This window comes from Diospyros lotus, chromosome 13, assembly GCF_014633365.1.
Source record: "Diospyros lotus cultivar Yz01 chromosome 13, ASM1463336v1, whole genome shotgun sequence".
Taxonomy (NCBI): domain Eukaryota; kingdom Viridiplantae; phylum Streptophyta; class Magnoliopsida; order Ericales; family Ebenaceae; genus Diospyros; species Diospyros lotus.
Window position 1 is genome coordinate 7,087,224 of NC_068350.1, and position 16,539 is coordinate 7,103,762.

General features: G+C 38.1%; 1 protein-coding gene across 4 annotated transcripts in view; it reads left to right on the forward strand.

Moving 5' to 3' along the window:
- Positions 1-16,539, forward strand: part of LOC127789302 (probable DNA helicase MCM8) — a 69,616-nt gene that overhangs the window by 12,446 nt on the left and 40,631 nt on the right. The window lies entirely within an intron of this gene.

Genomic DNA, 16,539 nt, shown 5'->3' on the forward strand with positions numbered 1-16,539 from the left:
TTTTTCTATGTTAAATATAATAGATGAACAAAAACAAATAAAACCTAAGTGTAACTGCTAGAGAAAAGAGAAGTCTAATGGTTGGAGCTTTAACTATCGGGCTAAACATTTCAGCATAATCCACACCCGGAGTTTGAAGAAATCCCTTGGCAACCGGCCTAGTTTTGTACTTAAGTATAGATCCATCAGCATTATACTTCACCCAAAAAACCCATTTACAACCAATTAAGTTCATATTAGGAGAAAAAGAAACCAGCTCCCAGGTATCAGTCTTCTACAGGGCAGTGTACTCTTGTTCCATAGCCTTAGCCCATCGCGAGTCTAAAAGAGCCTCACGAATTGAACTAGGTTCAATGGAACCTGTTGGTGGAAAAAGATTTAAAAGAAGATAAAGGACCAGCCGAAGCCAGTCCTAAAAAATAGGAAAGGATCTAGTTGCATTATCTCCTAATTTTTAGGAGAAGATTTCAGAGAAAAATTCTCCAACTTAATTTGTTGTATTTTGTATTTCTAATTCCTAGTTTTTAGGAGATAGATGATAGAATTCTCTTGTATTTAAAGACAAATTCATAGAAGTATTGAATCCATTTGTAAAGTTTTCTACCATTATAGAAAACTTAGAAATCCCATTCTTTCAAGGATTTCTTCATCCTAGTTTTTAGGAGATAGATGATAGAATTCTCTTGTATTTAAAGACATGTTGTATTCATAGAAGTATTGAATCCGTTTGTAAGTTTTCTACCATTATAGAAAACTTAGAAATCCCATTCCTTCAAGGATTTCTTCAGAACCCACTAAGGCATTTGGCGAATGGGCAACTAGTTGTTTGGATTTAGATCTTGTGATCATAGGGTGAACAGAGGGTGCTGGGATAGGTTTAGTTTTTGGTAAAGAAACTGAAGGTGCTGGTAACTGATTAACAAATGGTTGGAGATCTGGTGAGACATTAGTGGGTGAAGCCAAATTGTCACATGTATCACTGGAAACAACACGAGATTGTGCTTGAACTGGAAACTGTGCTACTTGAGGACACCTTGATTAGGTTTATTTGTATTTTTCTTTATTGTAATGTAGTCCTATAAAATAGGAATGTAATATCTAAAATCTAGGAGAATTCTTAGGAAACTCTTGTATAAATATTTTTCGTTCGTATCAATAAAATATATGGGAATATCGCTTCCCTTTCTCCTTTTTCTATAGAAGGAGGAGGAGTAGAAAACAGAGTATGATAAGGAAACTCACTAGGATTGAACTGAACATGCCTAGATACATACAATCTCCCTGATGGATGCAAGCACTTATAACTAGATTGGGTGTGATTATAACCAAGAAAAACACACTTGGCAGAATGGAAGTCAAATTTATGCTTGTGATAGGGACGAAAGTAAGGAAAGCAAGCACAACCAAAGGGTTGAAGAATTGAATAGTTAGGTTGTTTGTGGTAGAACAATTCAAATGGTATACCAGACTTTAAAGCCGAGGAAGGGAGCAGATTAATAAGATGCACTGCTATTTGGAATGATTCAACCCAAAATTTAAGAGGAATATTAGCATGAGATAACAAAGTTAAACCCATCTCAGCTATATGTCTATGTTTCCTTTCTGCCACACCATTCTGTTGATGTGTATGTGGACAAGTAAACTGAGGTTGAATACCATTTTCATGAAGATAAGGCAAGAAAGCTTTAAATTTCCCTCCATTGTTAGTTTGTAATGCTTTGAGTTTAGTTTGGTACTGAAGTTCAACAAACTTGTGGAAAGTGATAAAGATTCTCAAGGCATCTGATTAAGTTTAAGGGGATAAAACCAAGTGTACTAGTGCATGCTTCACAAAGATTATGTAGTATCTAAATCCTTCCAGTGTTATTAAAGGCGCAAGGCGCACTAAAGCGCACAAGGGTCTTGGAGCCTGAGGGGCAAGGCGAGGCACGAGCCTGGTGGAACTAGGCGCAAGTTAATAAAAAAAAATAAAAAAATAGTTGAAGAAAAAGGTATAAAATAGGTCATAACTTCTAATAATATTTTAATAAGCATGTTATAAAAAAAACCACTCTAAAGACCAAACATTTCTATATTTTCATCATTAGAAGCATCATCTCTAATATCTTCTTTCACATCATCTACTCCTCTTGTTGGATGATTTCTATGGTTTAGAAGTGTGATGATAGTTCCATACATTTTTTTGGTAGGTAATATACTAGACTTGAATTTGCATCTTTCTTCGTTTTGGTGACTTAATATTGCATTTTGTTATTACATGCCTTGAATTTGTTCAATTCTCCCTATCCATCTTCATCTAGTTCAAATTCAATTGGAGCATTTGAAGTAGTAGCCTTTTTCTTTATTGTCAAATTTGTAGTTGAAGCAATAAATTTAAACCCTAAACAGTAAAAAATTAAATAAAGTAACAAACAGTGAAATAAAAAGCTTGAAAAACAGCTAAAAAGCCCAAGGCGCACGCCTTTGCCTAAGGCGCCTTGGGTTGAGGCGCGCCTTTTGGTCTGCGCCCTCCTGGAAGGCTTTCAGGCGCCCAAGGTGCGCCTTGAGCCTAGGCGCGCGCCTAGGCGGGCCTTTAATAACACTGAATCCTTCAACGGATTAACAGGGGTAGGACCCCATAGCTCAGAATAAACCAACTCTAGAGGTTTAATAACAGTGATTTCATGTCTAGGAAAAGGAAGCTGACTCAACTTTCCAATCTTAATAGAATCACAAAAAGATAGATCTGAAACAAAACAAGAAATATCAATTTTCTTCAACAGAAATTTGAGTACATTCAATGAAAGATGTCCAAGTTATTATGCCATTGCTGACAAATACTAATATTTTGGACTGCATTTACATCTCTTGGCAGCTCATGACAAAATGAGTTTTGCCATTTACATGAATCATGTTTATTACACGTAGTTAATGAAGGAAAAGCTGAAGGAACAAACGAAGATGATAGGGATTGAGCAGAGGTGCTATCAACAGTAGAACAAGGTGCTGGTGTCAGCCTATAGAGCCCATCCTTAAGATGCCCCTGAAGTAGCACCAGTCCGGAAGCTTTGTCCTTAATCAAACAAACATCCAAATGAAATTCAACCACAACATTATAATCATGAGTAAGTTGTGACACACGAATTAAATTTTTCTTCGTACTTGGGACATGAAGAACTTTAGGTAAGGAAAGAACTAAATTTGAATTAGGCTTGGCTTGTAAGTAACTAGTACCAATATGTGTAATAAGTAGTTGCTTACCATTACCTATCGCAACTTTGTCTCCACCGGTACAAGGAGAATGCAAGGAGAGATTGTTTAAGTTTGAAGTAATGTGATTAGTTGCCCCAGAATCAACAAACCAAGCTGGATCTGAAAAATTAGGTTGAGAAACAAAGTTATTTGGCATGTAAGGGTTAGGGTTAGAAGGACTACCATAGTGAGATCCTTGTATTGAACTCGTATCATTCATATAAGCTCCATTAGAATCACTAAAGGAGGTCATGTAAGCTCTAGATTCTGACTGACTTCCATTACTTGCTCTGCCAAAACCTTGATTAGGCATACGTTGAAAATTCCTATCAAATCGATGATAGCATTGATCCACAAAATGTCTTGGTTTTCCACATAACTGACAATAAACTCTCTTGTTAGATGCTCTCTTGCGACCTCTTCCTCCTCCTCTATTAACAAATTCACTCCCTCTTTGATTATATCCTCTTCTATTATTATTTCTAAAGCTGTTATTCTATGTAGTAGGAACTGACGCCACATTTACATGCATAGTAGACACATAATCAAAATTTATAGTAGTAATAGGTGAATTCTTGACCAACAATCTTTGTTCATGCATTAACAGTAAGAATTGCACCTTTTCTAGATCTATATCATCCATTTGGTAGGTTATAAGACTCACAATTGTGTCCATTGAGGATAGCGAGTAATAAATCCTTGTCATTTAACGATTCTCCAATGGTTGCCAAAGCATGCCCTATAATTTTAATCTTTAGTATATAGTCATTGACAGAAAGTGAATCCTTCTTTATAGATCTTAATTGTTGTTTCAACTGGAATGATTTTGCCGTTGTTTGACGAGAATACAAACTTTCTAAAGAAATCCATACCTCGGCAAATAATTCACAGTGAATCACCTATGCAAGCACTTCCCTATCAATGGTGGAAAAGAGCCATCCCAGTAGAAGCTGGTTTGATCGAATCCAGTTCAGATATTTTGGATTGACTACAGCTTCTTCTCCTTCGAATTAGGTAGAAACTTTAACGGAGGAGATGACTTATTGAGGAACGACACAAGATCAAAAGCTCGAACTGTGGCGAGAATTTTTGCTTTCCAGAAAATGTAATTACTGGAATCGAGCTTGATCAGGATGTAATTAAAGGCTTCGACTATCGCTGAAAATTCCGATTGAGTAGCGGTTGATAAGGAGGAGGAAGATCGAGCAGGAGAGAAGGAAGATGAGGCCATTAGGTTAGAGCAGATGGCTCTGATATCGTGTAAACGTAACCCTAGGGTTTAAGCAATGATAGAAATGAAATTGGAGAGAGAGACATAAGAGAGATTGTAATCTGAACTGATAATATTAAAACTGAATCAATGAGAAAGAGTACATGAGCTGCTTAAATAGGTAGCTTAGCACATTCAAAGGAGGCACTGCCTCATTACAACAATAACTAATTAAACAACAACAACATATAACAACTGAAAACATAAGATATAAAGACAAAAACAACAAGCAAACATTATAACAAAACTTTAGATGCTTCCACAGGAATCAATCAAAACTCATTGTTTGTATTGAATAAAGTCCTATATATACAGGTGAAGTCTATAACTTTTAACTCCTAATCCTATGAGATATAGACAAAGTTTGAATAAGTTACAGATAAACTAGGATATAAAAGACTTAATCTTCAAATCAGACTTATCTTCTTCTTTATCAGCTTCAGATTTATTAGGCATCTTGATTGGTTGTTTTATCCTTTTGTAATTCAAACACCAACACTCCTAATCCAACCCGGATCTCCAACACCCCTCTTCAAGTTGGTGAATAGATATCTCTTATTCCTAACTTTCCAATTAGTAACTCAAATCCAGGTCTTGACATAGCCTTTGTAAATATATCAACTCCTTGACTTGCTGTAGGTAGATAGGTTAGTTTTATGCCTCCTTTCTCAATCTCCCTTTGAATAAAATTCCTATCAATCTGAACATGCCTCATCCTATCATGCTGGATAAGATTGTTTACAATACTTATAGCTGACTTGCTGTCACTATAAAGTTTGGTTGGTAGTGTTATAGGCATTCGTAGGTCTTCCATCAACCTTGTTAACCAAACCAGTTCACAAATCCCTTGGTCAATTGCCATAAACTCTGCTTCAGCACTACTCCTTGCCACAACTGACTGTTTCTTGCTTTTTCATGTGACTAAGTTGCCCCAAAGTTTAGTGCAAAACCCGAATGTCGATCTACTGTCCATTATGGATCCTGCCCAATCAGCATCAGCAAATCCTTTAGCTCCTTTGTTATCATTCTTTTGAAATAGTAAGCCTTTTCCTGGTGCCCCCTTTAGGTATCTCAAGATATGGTAGACTGCATTCATATGTTGTTGAGTAGATGAGTGCGTAAATTGACTCACAATGCTCACGGCATATGCAATATCCGGGCGAGTGAGTGATAGGTAGATTGTTGATAATTATGCTTTAGTTGCTGAGTCATCCATGAGTTTAGGAGGTTGTTATTTTTTCTTCTGTTGCAGATTTTTTAGGAGTTTGTTATGTGCTTATCAAGTCAAGTTTAGTTGATTAAATTTAGCTTTCTGTTGAAAGACTATAGCTGATTATGGGAGAATTTGTAGCAGGTTTTCAGGATTAGCAGCTGATTTAGTTACAAATCTCTTGTATTTAAGCTTCTGTGCATTTAATAAAAAATGTGTATGAGTGATTTCAGCTTCTCATCAGTTTCAACAGTGGTATCAGAGCCGTCATATCTTGAGGGACCTTGTGAGTGTAAAAATGCAATCTGAGACATCCTTTACAGCTGCAACACCTCCTGTGTTTGGTGGAGAAAACTATCAAATGTGGGCAGTGAGGATGGAAGCCTACTTGGAAGCCAATGATCTTTGGGAAGCAATGGAAGAGGACTACGAAGTTCCACCTTTACCAGATAATCCAACAATAGCACAGATCATAAATTACAAAGAGAAGAAGCAGAAGAAATCCAAGGGAAAAGCCTGCCTTTTTATAGCAGTTTCATCAACTATCTTTACCAGGATTATGACTCTCAAGTCAGCATAGGCAATTTGGAATTTTCTCAAGAAAGAGTATGAGGGAAATGAGAAGATCAAAGGGATGCAAATGCTGAACCTAATCAGAGAGTTTGAGATGCAAAGAATGAAAGACTTAGAAACTGTGAAAGAGTATTCTGATAAGCTTCTTTGCATAGCAAATAAGATAAGGATACTTGGTGGTGAGTTTCTTGACTCTAGAATAGTTCAAAAGATTCTGGTTACTCTTCTAGAACGTTTTGAATCAACAATTTCTGCTTTGGAGAACTCAAAGGATTTGTCCAGCATCTCTTTGGCAGAATTGTTGAATGCTCTTCAGGCACAAGAGCAGAGAAGACTTATGAGGCAAGAAGGAGCTGTTGAAGGGGCTTTACAGGCTAAATTACAGATCAAGGGCAAGAAGAAGGAGGGGAAGAAAGGAAGTGCTGATCAGCCTTGCAATTCAATCACACCTGGGGGAGCAGACAAATCATCCTCCATGCCAGCACTGTGGAAAAAAAGGTCATTCTCCTTTTAAGTGTTGGAGGAGACTTGATGTGAAGTGCCACAAATGCCAACAATTAGGTCATATTGCTAAGATCTTCAAGAACAAAACTCAACAGCAGCAGGCAGGTGCACAAGTAGCAGATCAACAAGAGCAAGAGCAGGAACAATTGTTTGTAGCTACCTGTTTTTCCACTATCAGTTCTGGAGAAAGTTAGTTGGTGGACAGTGGTTGTACTAATCACATGACAAATGATGAGGAGCTGTTTCAGGAACTAAGCAAGTCAACTACCACTAAAGTCAGAATTGGAAATGGAGAGTGTATTGAAGTCAAAGGAAAAGGAACAGTTTCCATTGAAACCTATTCAAGTACCAAGCTTATACCTGATGTTTATTATGTTCCTGACATTAATCAAAATCTTTTAAGTGTTGGACAGCTGCTTGAAAAAGGATACAAAGTCCTATTTGAAAATAGGATGTGTTTGATTAAGGATGCAGAGGGAAACGAACTATTTCGAGTAAAGATGAAGAACAAAAGTTTCTCTTTGGATCTTATGAAAGAGGAACATGATGCCTATAATATTTCAGAACAGACAACTGAGTTATGGCACAAGAGGTTGGGACATTTCAATCAAGTAGCACTATTGCTGATGAGGACAAAAGAAATGGTGCAGGGATTGCCACCTCTGGTTGAGCATTTACCAAATTGTAGAGCTTGCCAATTTGGTAAGCAAACAAGGTTGTCGTTTCCACAACAGGCTTGGAGGGCAATGGAAAAATTGCAGCTCATTCACACTGATTTGAGTGGACCAAAGATAGAACCATCACTGAAAGGGAGTAGATATTATATAGCTTTCATTGATGATTTTACAAGGATGAGCTGGATTTATTTTCTCAGGTTTAAGTCTGAAGTTGCAGGTATTTTTTGGAGATTCAAGGCTTGGATTGAGAATCAAAGTGGATACAAGATCAAAGCCACAATGGGACAGAGTACATCTCAAACCAGTTTACTCAGTTTTGTGAAGAGGCTGGTATAGAGCATCAATTCACTGCTCCTTACTCTCCACAGAAGAATGGAGTAAGTGAAAGGAAAAACAGATCTATTGGTGAGATGGTGAGGTGCCTCCTTCATGAGAAGGATCTTCCTAAAAGTTTTTGGGCAGAGGTAGCTAGCACTGCTATATTTCTCCTCAACAGACTGCCTACAAACGCAGTAGAAGGAAAAACACCATATGAGGCTTGGTTTGGCAGTAAGCCTCAAGTTATGGATCTTAAGGTGTTTGGTTGTCTTTGTTTTACTTATATTCCACAGGCAAAGAGGGATAAACTGGATAGGAAGGCAGAACCTGGTATTTTCATTGGCTACAGCTCACAATCAAAGGCATATAGAGTCTTTCAACCTGAGACTGGAAAGATTCTAATAAGCAGGGATGTTCATTTTGTTGAGGATGAGAAATGGTGTTGGAAAAAAAAGGAAGCAAAGCAAACTATTCTACCTGAGCTAATTCCGGATGAAATTGTGGATGATCCACTAGTTAGAGGAACCAGATTGCTCACTGATATTTACCAAAGATGCAGTGTTGCAATACCAGTACCAGCAACTTTCAGTGAAGTGGAAAATGACCCCAAATGGAAGGCTGCAATGAAGGAGGAGATGTCAATGATAGAGAAAAATCAAACTTGGGAGCTGGTAGACAGACCTCAAAATAGAAATGTTATTGGTGTGAAGTGGGTTTTTAGAACCAAGTTGAATGTAGATGGCTCCATCAATAAACATAAGGCCAGGTTAGTAGTTAAAGGCTTTGCACAAGTACCAGGAGTTGATTTTTCAGAAACTTTTGCTCCTGTTGCAAGGCTAGACACCATTAGATTGCTTTTGGCCATGGCAGCTCAGAAACAATGGAAGGTATGCCAATTAGATGTCAAATCTGCCTTCCTAAATGGCTACCTGCAGGAGGAGATTTTCGTTGAACAACCAGAAGGCTTTGCAAAGAACGGGCAGGAGGATAAAGTATGTCTACTGAAAAGGGCATTGTATGGTTTAAAACAGGCCCCTAGGGCTTGGTACAGCAGAATTGATGACTATCTCAAAGAGCTTGGGTTTGCTAAAAGTCTAAGTGAATCCACATTATATGTTAAGAGTTCAAATGCTGGCATCTTGATTGTGTCCCTATATGTTGATGATCTTTTAGTAACAGGAAGCAATGTCAAGCTTGTTGAAGAGTTCAAAGAAGATATGAGGAAGGTTTTTGAGATGACAGACCTTGGAATGATGACCTACTTCCTTGGAATGGAGGTTAAACAAGATCAGCAAGGAATCTTTGTGAGCCAACAAAAATATGCTAAGGAGATTCTAAGGAAGTTTAAGTTGGAAGATTGCAAACCCATGGCCACTCCTATGAATCAAAAGGAAAAGTTATGCAAAGAAGATGGAGCTGAGAAAGCTGATGAACATAGCTACAGAAGTCTAATAGGCTGCCTAATGTACTTGTCTGTAACACGTCTTGATATTCTTCAGGCGGTTAATGTTTTATCCAGGTTCCTACATTGTGCAAAAGAGTCTCATCTCGAGGCTACAAAGCGTGTGCTAAGGTATGTCAAGGGAGCTCTAGATTATGGAATTCAATACAGTCATAATCAGGAGCTCAAGCTGCTAGGGTATACTGATTCAGATTGGGGAGGATCTGTGGATGACATGAAGAGTACTTCAGGGTACTGTTTCACACTTGGCTCGGGGATTTTCTCATGGTGCTCAAAGAAGCAAGATATAGTTGCACAGTCTACTGCTGAAGCTGAGTTCATAACAGCTACAACAGCAGTGAATCAAGCTTTGCGGCTAAGAAAGCTTCTAGTTGATTTACAGCTGGAACAAAAGGAGAGGACAGAGATTTATGTTGACAATCAAGCAGCCATATCTATCTCAAACAACCCAGTGTTTCATGGAAAGGCAAAACATTTCAATATTAACCTTTATTTCATTCGAGAAGTGCAGAAGCTAGAAGAAGTTATTCTGCTACATTGCAGAACCAATGATCAGTTAGCTGATATCTTCACTAAAGCTTTGCCCAGGGACAGATTTGAAACTCTAAGGACTAGGCTTGGTGTGTGCAGCCACCAAAGCAAGGAGTGTTGATAATTATGCTTTAGTTACTGAGTCATCCATGAGTTTAAGAGGTTGTTATTTTTTCTTCTGTTGCAGATTTTTTAGGAGTTTGTTATGTGCTTATCAAGTCAAGTTTAGTTGCTTAAATTTAGCTTTCTGTTGAAAGACTATAGCTGATTATGGGAGAATTTGTAGCAGGTTTTCAGGATTAGCAGCTGATTTAGTTACAAATCTCTTGTATTTAAGCTTCTGTGGATTTAATAAAAAGTGTGCGAGTGATTTCAGCTTCTCATCAGTTTCAACATAGATTAACCTCTCGACTAGCCTTTGATACCTTCCTTTATCAACAAAAGGATCCTTATCAGTTACTGCACACTTCCAATTTCTTTCAAGAGGTGTATAAGTGGGCTTACTCCCTAACATTCCAGTATCTCTTAGAAGATCAAGAGTATACTTCATTTGAGAGATTAAAATTCCTTGTTTGCTCCTTGCAACTTCCATCCCGAGAAAGTATTTCATTGTTCCCAAATCTTTAACTAACCTCAAATTCCTCCCTTAATCTGTGTTTAAGTGCAGTAATCTCCTGAATATCATCTCTAGCGATAATAATATCATCTACATACACAATCAAAATAACCCTCTTTCCATCTGCTCCATGTTTAGTAAATAAAGTATGATATGCCTCCCCTTGTTTGTACCCAAATTTGATAAGAGTAGAACTAAACTTCTTAAACTATGCTTTTGGTGATTGTTTTAATCCATAGAGCAATCAATACAGTTTGCAAACCTTGCCCACGTTCTCTCCTTTCTCAAATTTGGGTGGAATCTTCATATAGATTTCTTCCTCTAACTCTCCATTTAGGAAGGCATTTTTTATATCTAACTGAAACAATTCCCAATCAAGATTAACAACAAGAGATAACAATACTCTTATGGAATTTAGTTTTGCCACAGGAGCAAATGTCTTTTCATAATCTATTCCATAGGTTTGAGAGAACCCTTGTGCCACCAACCTTGCTTTATACTTGTCTATGCTTCCATCTGACCTATATTTGATAGAAAAAACCCACTTACAACCAACAATCTTCTTATTCTTTGGAGTTTCAACAATATCCCATGTATGATTTCCAATGAGGGCCTTCATTTCTTCTATAATAGCTTCCTTCCATGTGGAGTCTTTCATGGCTTCTTGAATATTCTGTGGGATTGCCACTTCATCAATTGTTGTGGTGAATGCCCTGAATTGGGGTGACAATCTAGAGTATGTTAAGTAGTAAGAGATAGGATACACAACACAAGATCTTACTCCCTTTCGAATAGCAATAGGAACATCTAGCAGGTCACTGTCAGCTTTGGTGCTCTCTTCACTTGTTGGACCATCATTCGGTTCCAATAATTGGCTTAGTTGAGGAGCAGGACCTTTTGGCCTTCTAGAATAGACCTTTATAAGTTTATTTGGGAGAGCTTCTTCTTCCAGATCAGAAACCACAGGTTCAGTTGGTTGAGTGATAGACTGGTCGAAAGAATAATTAGAAGAAGAGGTAGGTTCTGGACTATCTAATTGTTCGACTGTAACTGATGGAGGTAAATCAGCTACATCAAGGGTTAGATCAGCACCTAAGGAGGGTGAGAGAGAGGAAGGAAGAGATATATGCATAGAGACGGTGGGATCCCAATGGCCTCCCTCCATTGCTGTTTCCCTTTGAATGGATACACTTGAGTAATAGGGTTCATGATTAATAAATGTTACATCACAAGAGACAAAGAACCTTTGTGATAGAGGGTAATAGCATTTGTACCCCTTTTGGGTTAGTGAGTAACCAAGGAAGATACATTTAATAGCTTTTGGTTCAAGTTTATGATGGTTAGGCTTGATGTGATGAACATATATCGTGCAACCAAATCTTTTTGGAGGAAGGGGGCTTAGGATTCGAGCATGAGGAAAGATGCTTAGCAAATTATTTAGAGGGGTCTGAAAATTGAGTATTTTAGATGGCAACTGGTTTATCAAATAGGAGGCAGTTAGAATGGCTTCTCGCCAATACCTATTAGGAATGGAACTAGTGAACATCAAGGAATGGGCAACCTCAACTAGATGTCGATTTTTCCTCTTAGCCACCCCATTTTGTTGAGGGGTACTATAGGGGCAGGTACTTTGATGAAAAATTCCATATGTGGTAAGGTATTAGGTAAATGAATGAGAAAAGTACTCCCGACCGTTATCAGTTCTAAGAATGCTAATAGAAGACTGAAATATATTAAGAATCAGCTTGTGAAAGCTTTGAAACACAGCACACACCTCAGATTTTTCTTTCATAAGGTATACCTAACAAACCCTAGTGTGGTCATCAATGAAAGTAACAAATCAACGGGCACCAGACAAGCTTGAAACTCTTGTTGGTCCCCATATGACACTGTGGATCAATTAAAAGGGTTTGGATGGTGTGTGTGGATGAAGTAGATAGGTGTTATGTGTTTGTTTAGCAAGAATACAATGTTCACATTGAAGAACTAGCTTTTCTTTATTGATAAATAAACTTGGATACAAACGTCTTAGATATGAAAAGCTTGGATGGCCAAGGCGTTTGTGCCATAACAAAATTTCAGAATTAGAACTAACAGTAGTAAAAGAAGACTTATGTAGTAATTGATCTGTAGTAGAAGCCTTGTTCTTTAGAACCCAATAGAGCCCATCATTTTCCTCAGCACTACCAATCACCTTCCCTGAAGATCAGTTCTGAAAAACACAATGAGAGGAGGAAAATATTATGCTGCAATTCATGTCCTTGGTTAATTTGCTAACTGACAACAAATTACACTTTAAATTTGGCACATATAGGACAGATTTAAGTTGCAAACCAGACACATATATATCCCCTTTCCCCCTAATTGAAGTTGTTAAAAGAGAGTTTTAGGAAGAATAAAACTTGTATTTACCCATGTATGTTGCCGCCTATATATATTCAAGAGACATCCTAATAATTCTCCTAAAAACTAGGAAAAGATTACAACCCTAATTAACAGGACTAGATTACAATATTATCTCTATATTTTACAGATTTACATAGGAGATAAACAATAGTATAATCTTGACTTATATTTAGAATTATCTTCGGCTTCTTATCCCCTTATCTCAATCCTTTACTCGTTGACACTCCCCCTCAAGATTGAGAATGGACATCATCCACTCCAAGCTTGCTGGTTATCTTCTGAAATACGGTTGCGAGCAATCCTTTAGTGAGAACATTTGCAAGCTGTTCACAAGATGATATATATGGAGTACAAATTAAACCACCGTCAAGCTTTTCTTTAATGAAATGTCTGTCTACTTCAACATACTTGGTTCTATGATGTTGAACTGGGTTATGGGCAATGCTTATTGCTGACTTGTTGTCACAATAGAGTCTCATAGGTGTCACCAAGGCGATCTTCAAGTCATCTAGCAAAATCTTTAGCCAGAGCAACTCACAAACTCCTAGAGCCATAGATCTGAATTCTGCCTCTGCACTTGACTGGGCCACCACACTTTGTTTTTTGCTTCTCAAGTTATAAGATTACTTCCTAGGAAAGTACAATAATCGGACGTAGATCTTCTGTCCACCACTGATCCTGCATAATCTGCATCAGTATAAGCTTCAAGTGTCATTCTTTGTCCCTTTTTAAACATAATTCCTTTTTCCGGTGTTCCTTTCAAGTAATGTAGGACTATGGACTGCCCTTAGGTGAGATTCTTTTGGGCTATGATTGAATTGGCTAACCACACCCACTGCATATGCAATATCTGGCCAAGTGTGGGCTAGGTAAATTAGCTTCCCTACCAGCCTTTGGTAGGCCCCTTTATCCACCTTTTTATCCCTTGGAACTTCCCCTAACTTGTGGTTAGGGTCAATTGGAGTTTTAGCAACCTTACACCCTAGCAATCCTGTTTCTGTTAGCAAGTCCAAAACATACTTTTGTTGAGAGATAAAGATGCCTTCTTGTGAGTGTGCAACTTCTATGCTCAAGAAATATTTTAATCGTCCCAATTCCTTAATTTCAAACTCCTTGATTAGATATTCTTTGAGTTTAGTCATACCTTCTTCATCATTTTCGGTCACAACAATATCATCCACATATACAAGTAATACCGTTACTCCCCTTGTGGCCGAGTGATGAATGAAGAGGGTATGGTCTCATTGACTTTGTTTATACCCTAAAGTGAGCATCACATGAGAAAATTGACCAAACCAAGCCCTAGGGGATTGTTTAAGGCCATATAAGGCATTCTTCAATCGACACACGGACTGCCCTCGGGCAATGGGACTATAACCAGATGGTAGGTCCATGTAAACTTCCTTTTCTAGGTCCCCATGTAAGAAAACATTTTTTACATCATATTGAAGTAGTGGCCCGCCTAAGGTAGCAGCTAGGGATAAGAGAACCCGGACTGTATTTAGCTTTGCAACAGGAGCAAAAGTGTCTAGGTAGTCAATGTCATAGACTTGAGTGTTTCCCTTAGCCACTAGCCGTGCCTTATACCAATCTAGGGCCCCATCAGATTTGTACTTAATGGTGTACACCCACTTGCATCCTACCAATTGTTTTCCTTTTGGTAATTGAACTAGCTCCCATGTTTTATTTTTTTCCAAGGCTACAATCTCGACTTCCATAGCATTCCGCCAGTTCTCATCCCTTACAGCTTCGGAAAAATGGTGGGGAAGGGGAATGGCATGAAGGTTGGTTAGGAAGGCTTTGTGGGAGGTAGATAGTTTTGAATATGAGAGGACCAGGTGCAAAGGGTGTTGGGTGCAGGTCCTAGTTCCCTTTCTGAGGGCGATAGGCCATTCAAGGTCACTAGGGGAAAATGAAGGATCACTCTTAGCTTCAATGGGTTCTATTGTAGATGTAAAAGAATCAAAAGAAGGTGTACCTGTTGGATTGGCAAGAGGTCTGGCAGTGCTGGTAGTAGGTTCATGAGAGGAATTGGACTCCTGGTCGTGCATAGGGCTAGGAAGCAGCGTCTGCCTCTTGGAGTAGACCTTGAGAGGAGAAAGACTTGGGGGGATCTCCTCTGGAATCTTGTCTGATGCAGTCTGTGTGTGAACCAGATCCGAAGTGGATGTAGAATAAGGTGGAAATTCTAGATTAGAGAGACACACAGATGGCTCCCTATTAGAAATGACTTGGTGATTAGAAGATTGATCAAAATAAGGAGAATTTTCCACAAAGATGACATCAGTTGAGACTAGAAATTTCTTGGAAGGAGGGTGATAACACCTATAGCCTTTTTGGGTGGAGGAATAACCCACAAAGATGCACTTGAGAGCTCTAGGGTCTAGTTTGCCTCTATGAGGATTATGAACATGCACAAAGGAGACTGTTAGAGTTATGCCCCACAAGCCAATCATGTTTTATGTAATTGATCATACTTTACATTGGGATTCTTTATCTTCAATCAATTGTTATTGCAAGGCATTATGTTTTTATTTGTCATTGATGGTTGTCGTCATTATTTATTGCAATCCATACTTGACAAAGTCCATAGATCAAATAGGCTCATGGAATATGGCCGTGCATAGAGATGACGATCATGAAACATATTCCTTATAAGCCTTGATCTTAAATGTTCCTAGTCATAGAGTTATTAGGATTGGACACTAATAACTCAGATAGACTAACACATACGATGCATGCTCAATCAGGAGAATGTCTTGTTTCATGGACATCGGTGTGAGGACACTAGTGCTTATATGTGGGTGCTTATTATAAGAATAAGTACATTGAACTGACTCGCTATAGAATTCCTAATGGTTATTGTTTAATGTCGAATTGGAATTCCTGTGTTGCAATTATGCAGATTGATCCTTAGACTTGAGACATCATGGTAGTCTTATATTTGACTGGTTATGCTTTGGTGTTTTTTTGGATTCTAATGGAGTCATTGACAAACTATCACTGGGCGTGGCCTTATCACATATGAAGGCTTGTGAATGTCAAAATAGGATTCATCACTTATCGTTAAGATGAGAGGATGTCCTATGTATTCCGACGATTTCATGACTGAGGAAATCCTTGGCCAAGGAGAGGTGGAAATCAAAAGGTGTTTTGATTTCACCTATCAAGTCATAAATCAGGAATGGATACATAGTTATTGAATGATTAGGGTTTCGTCATAAAACCAAACCCTAAATTCAATCGGGACATAGATCAATGAAAGGATTTTACTGCACGGTAATTGCAATTGAAAAGGTTCGTGTTTTTTCATTGTTGGCTAGGTATTTATGACATGTTGCTAGACGTTAACCATGATATGTAGGGTTTAGAATTAATTTGATTAATTCTAAAACTATTAATTAAAGAGTTTAATTAAGAAGCCTATGAGATGTGTTAATTAAGAAGCCTATGAGTTTAATTAATCTAATAAGTTCGACCTTGATATAGCCCAATAGAATTGGCCCTACATCTAATCTAATGGTGGACCTAAGGGGTCACACATTTAGATCGAGCCCATTCTACAATTAAAAAAGAGAGAGTCGGCCCAATGTGATTAAGGGCCGGGCCTAAAGTGTTTAGGGTTTTTCCAAGGCACGATTAGGGTTCTTAAACTCTATTTATATGCCGCTTAAGAAGCTGGAAAAAAGGAAGAAAAATTTCGTATCTCTCAAAAGGCGCCTAGGGTTGCTAGCACGACCG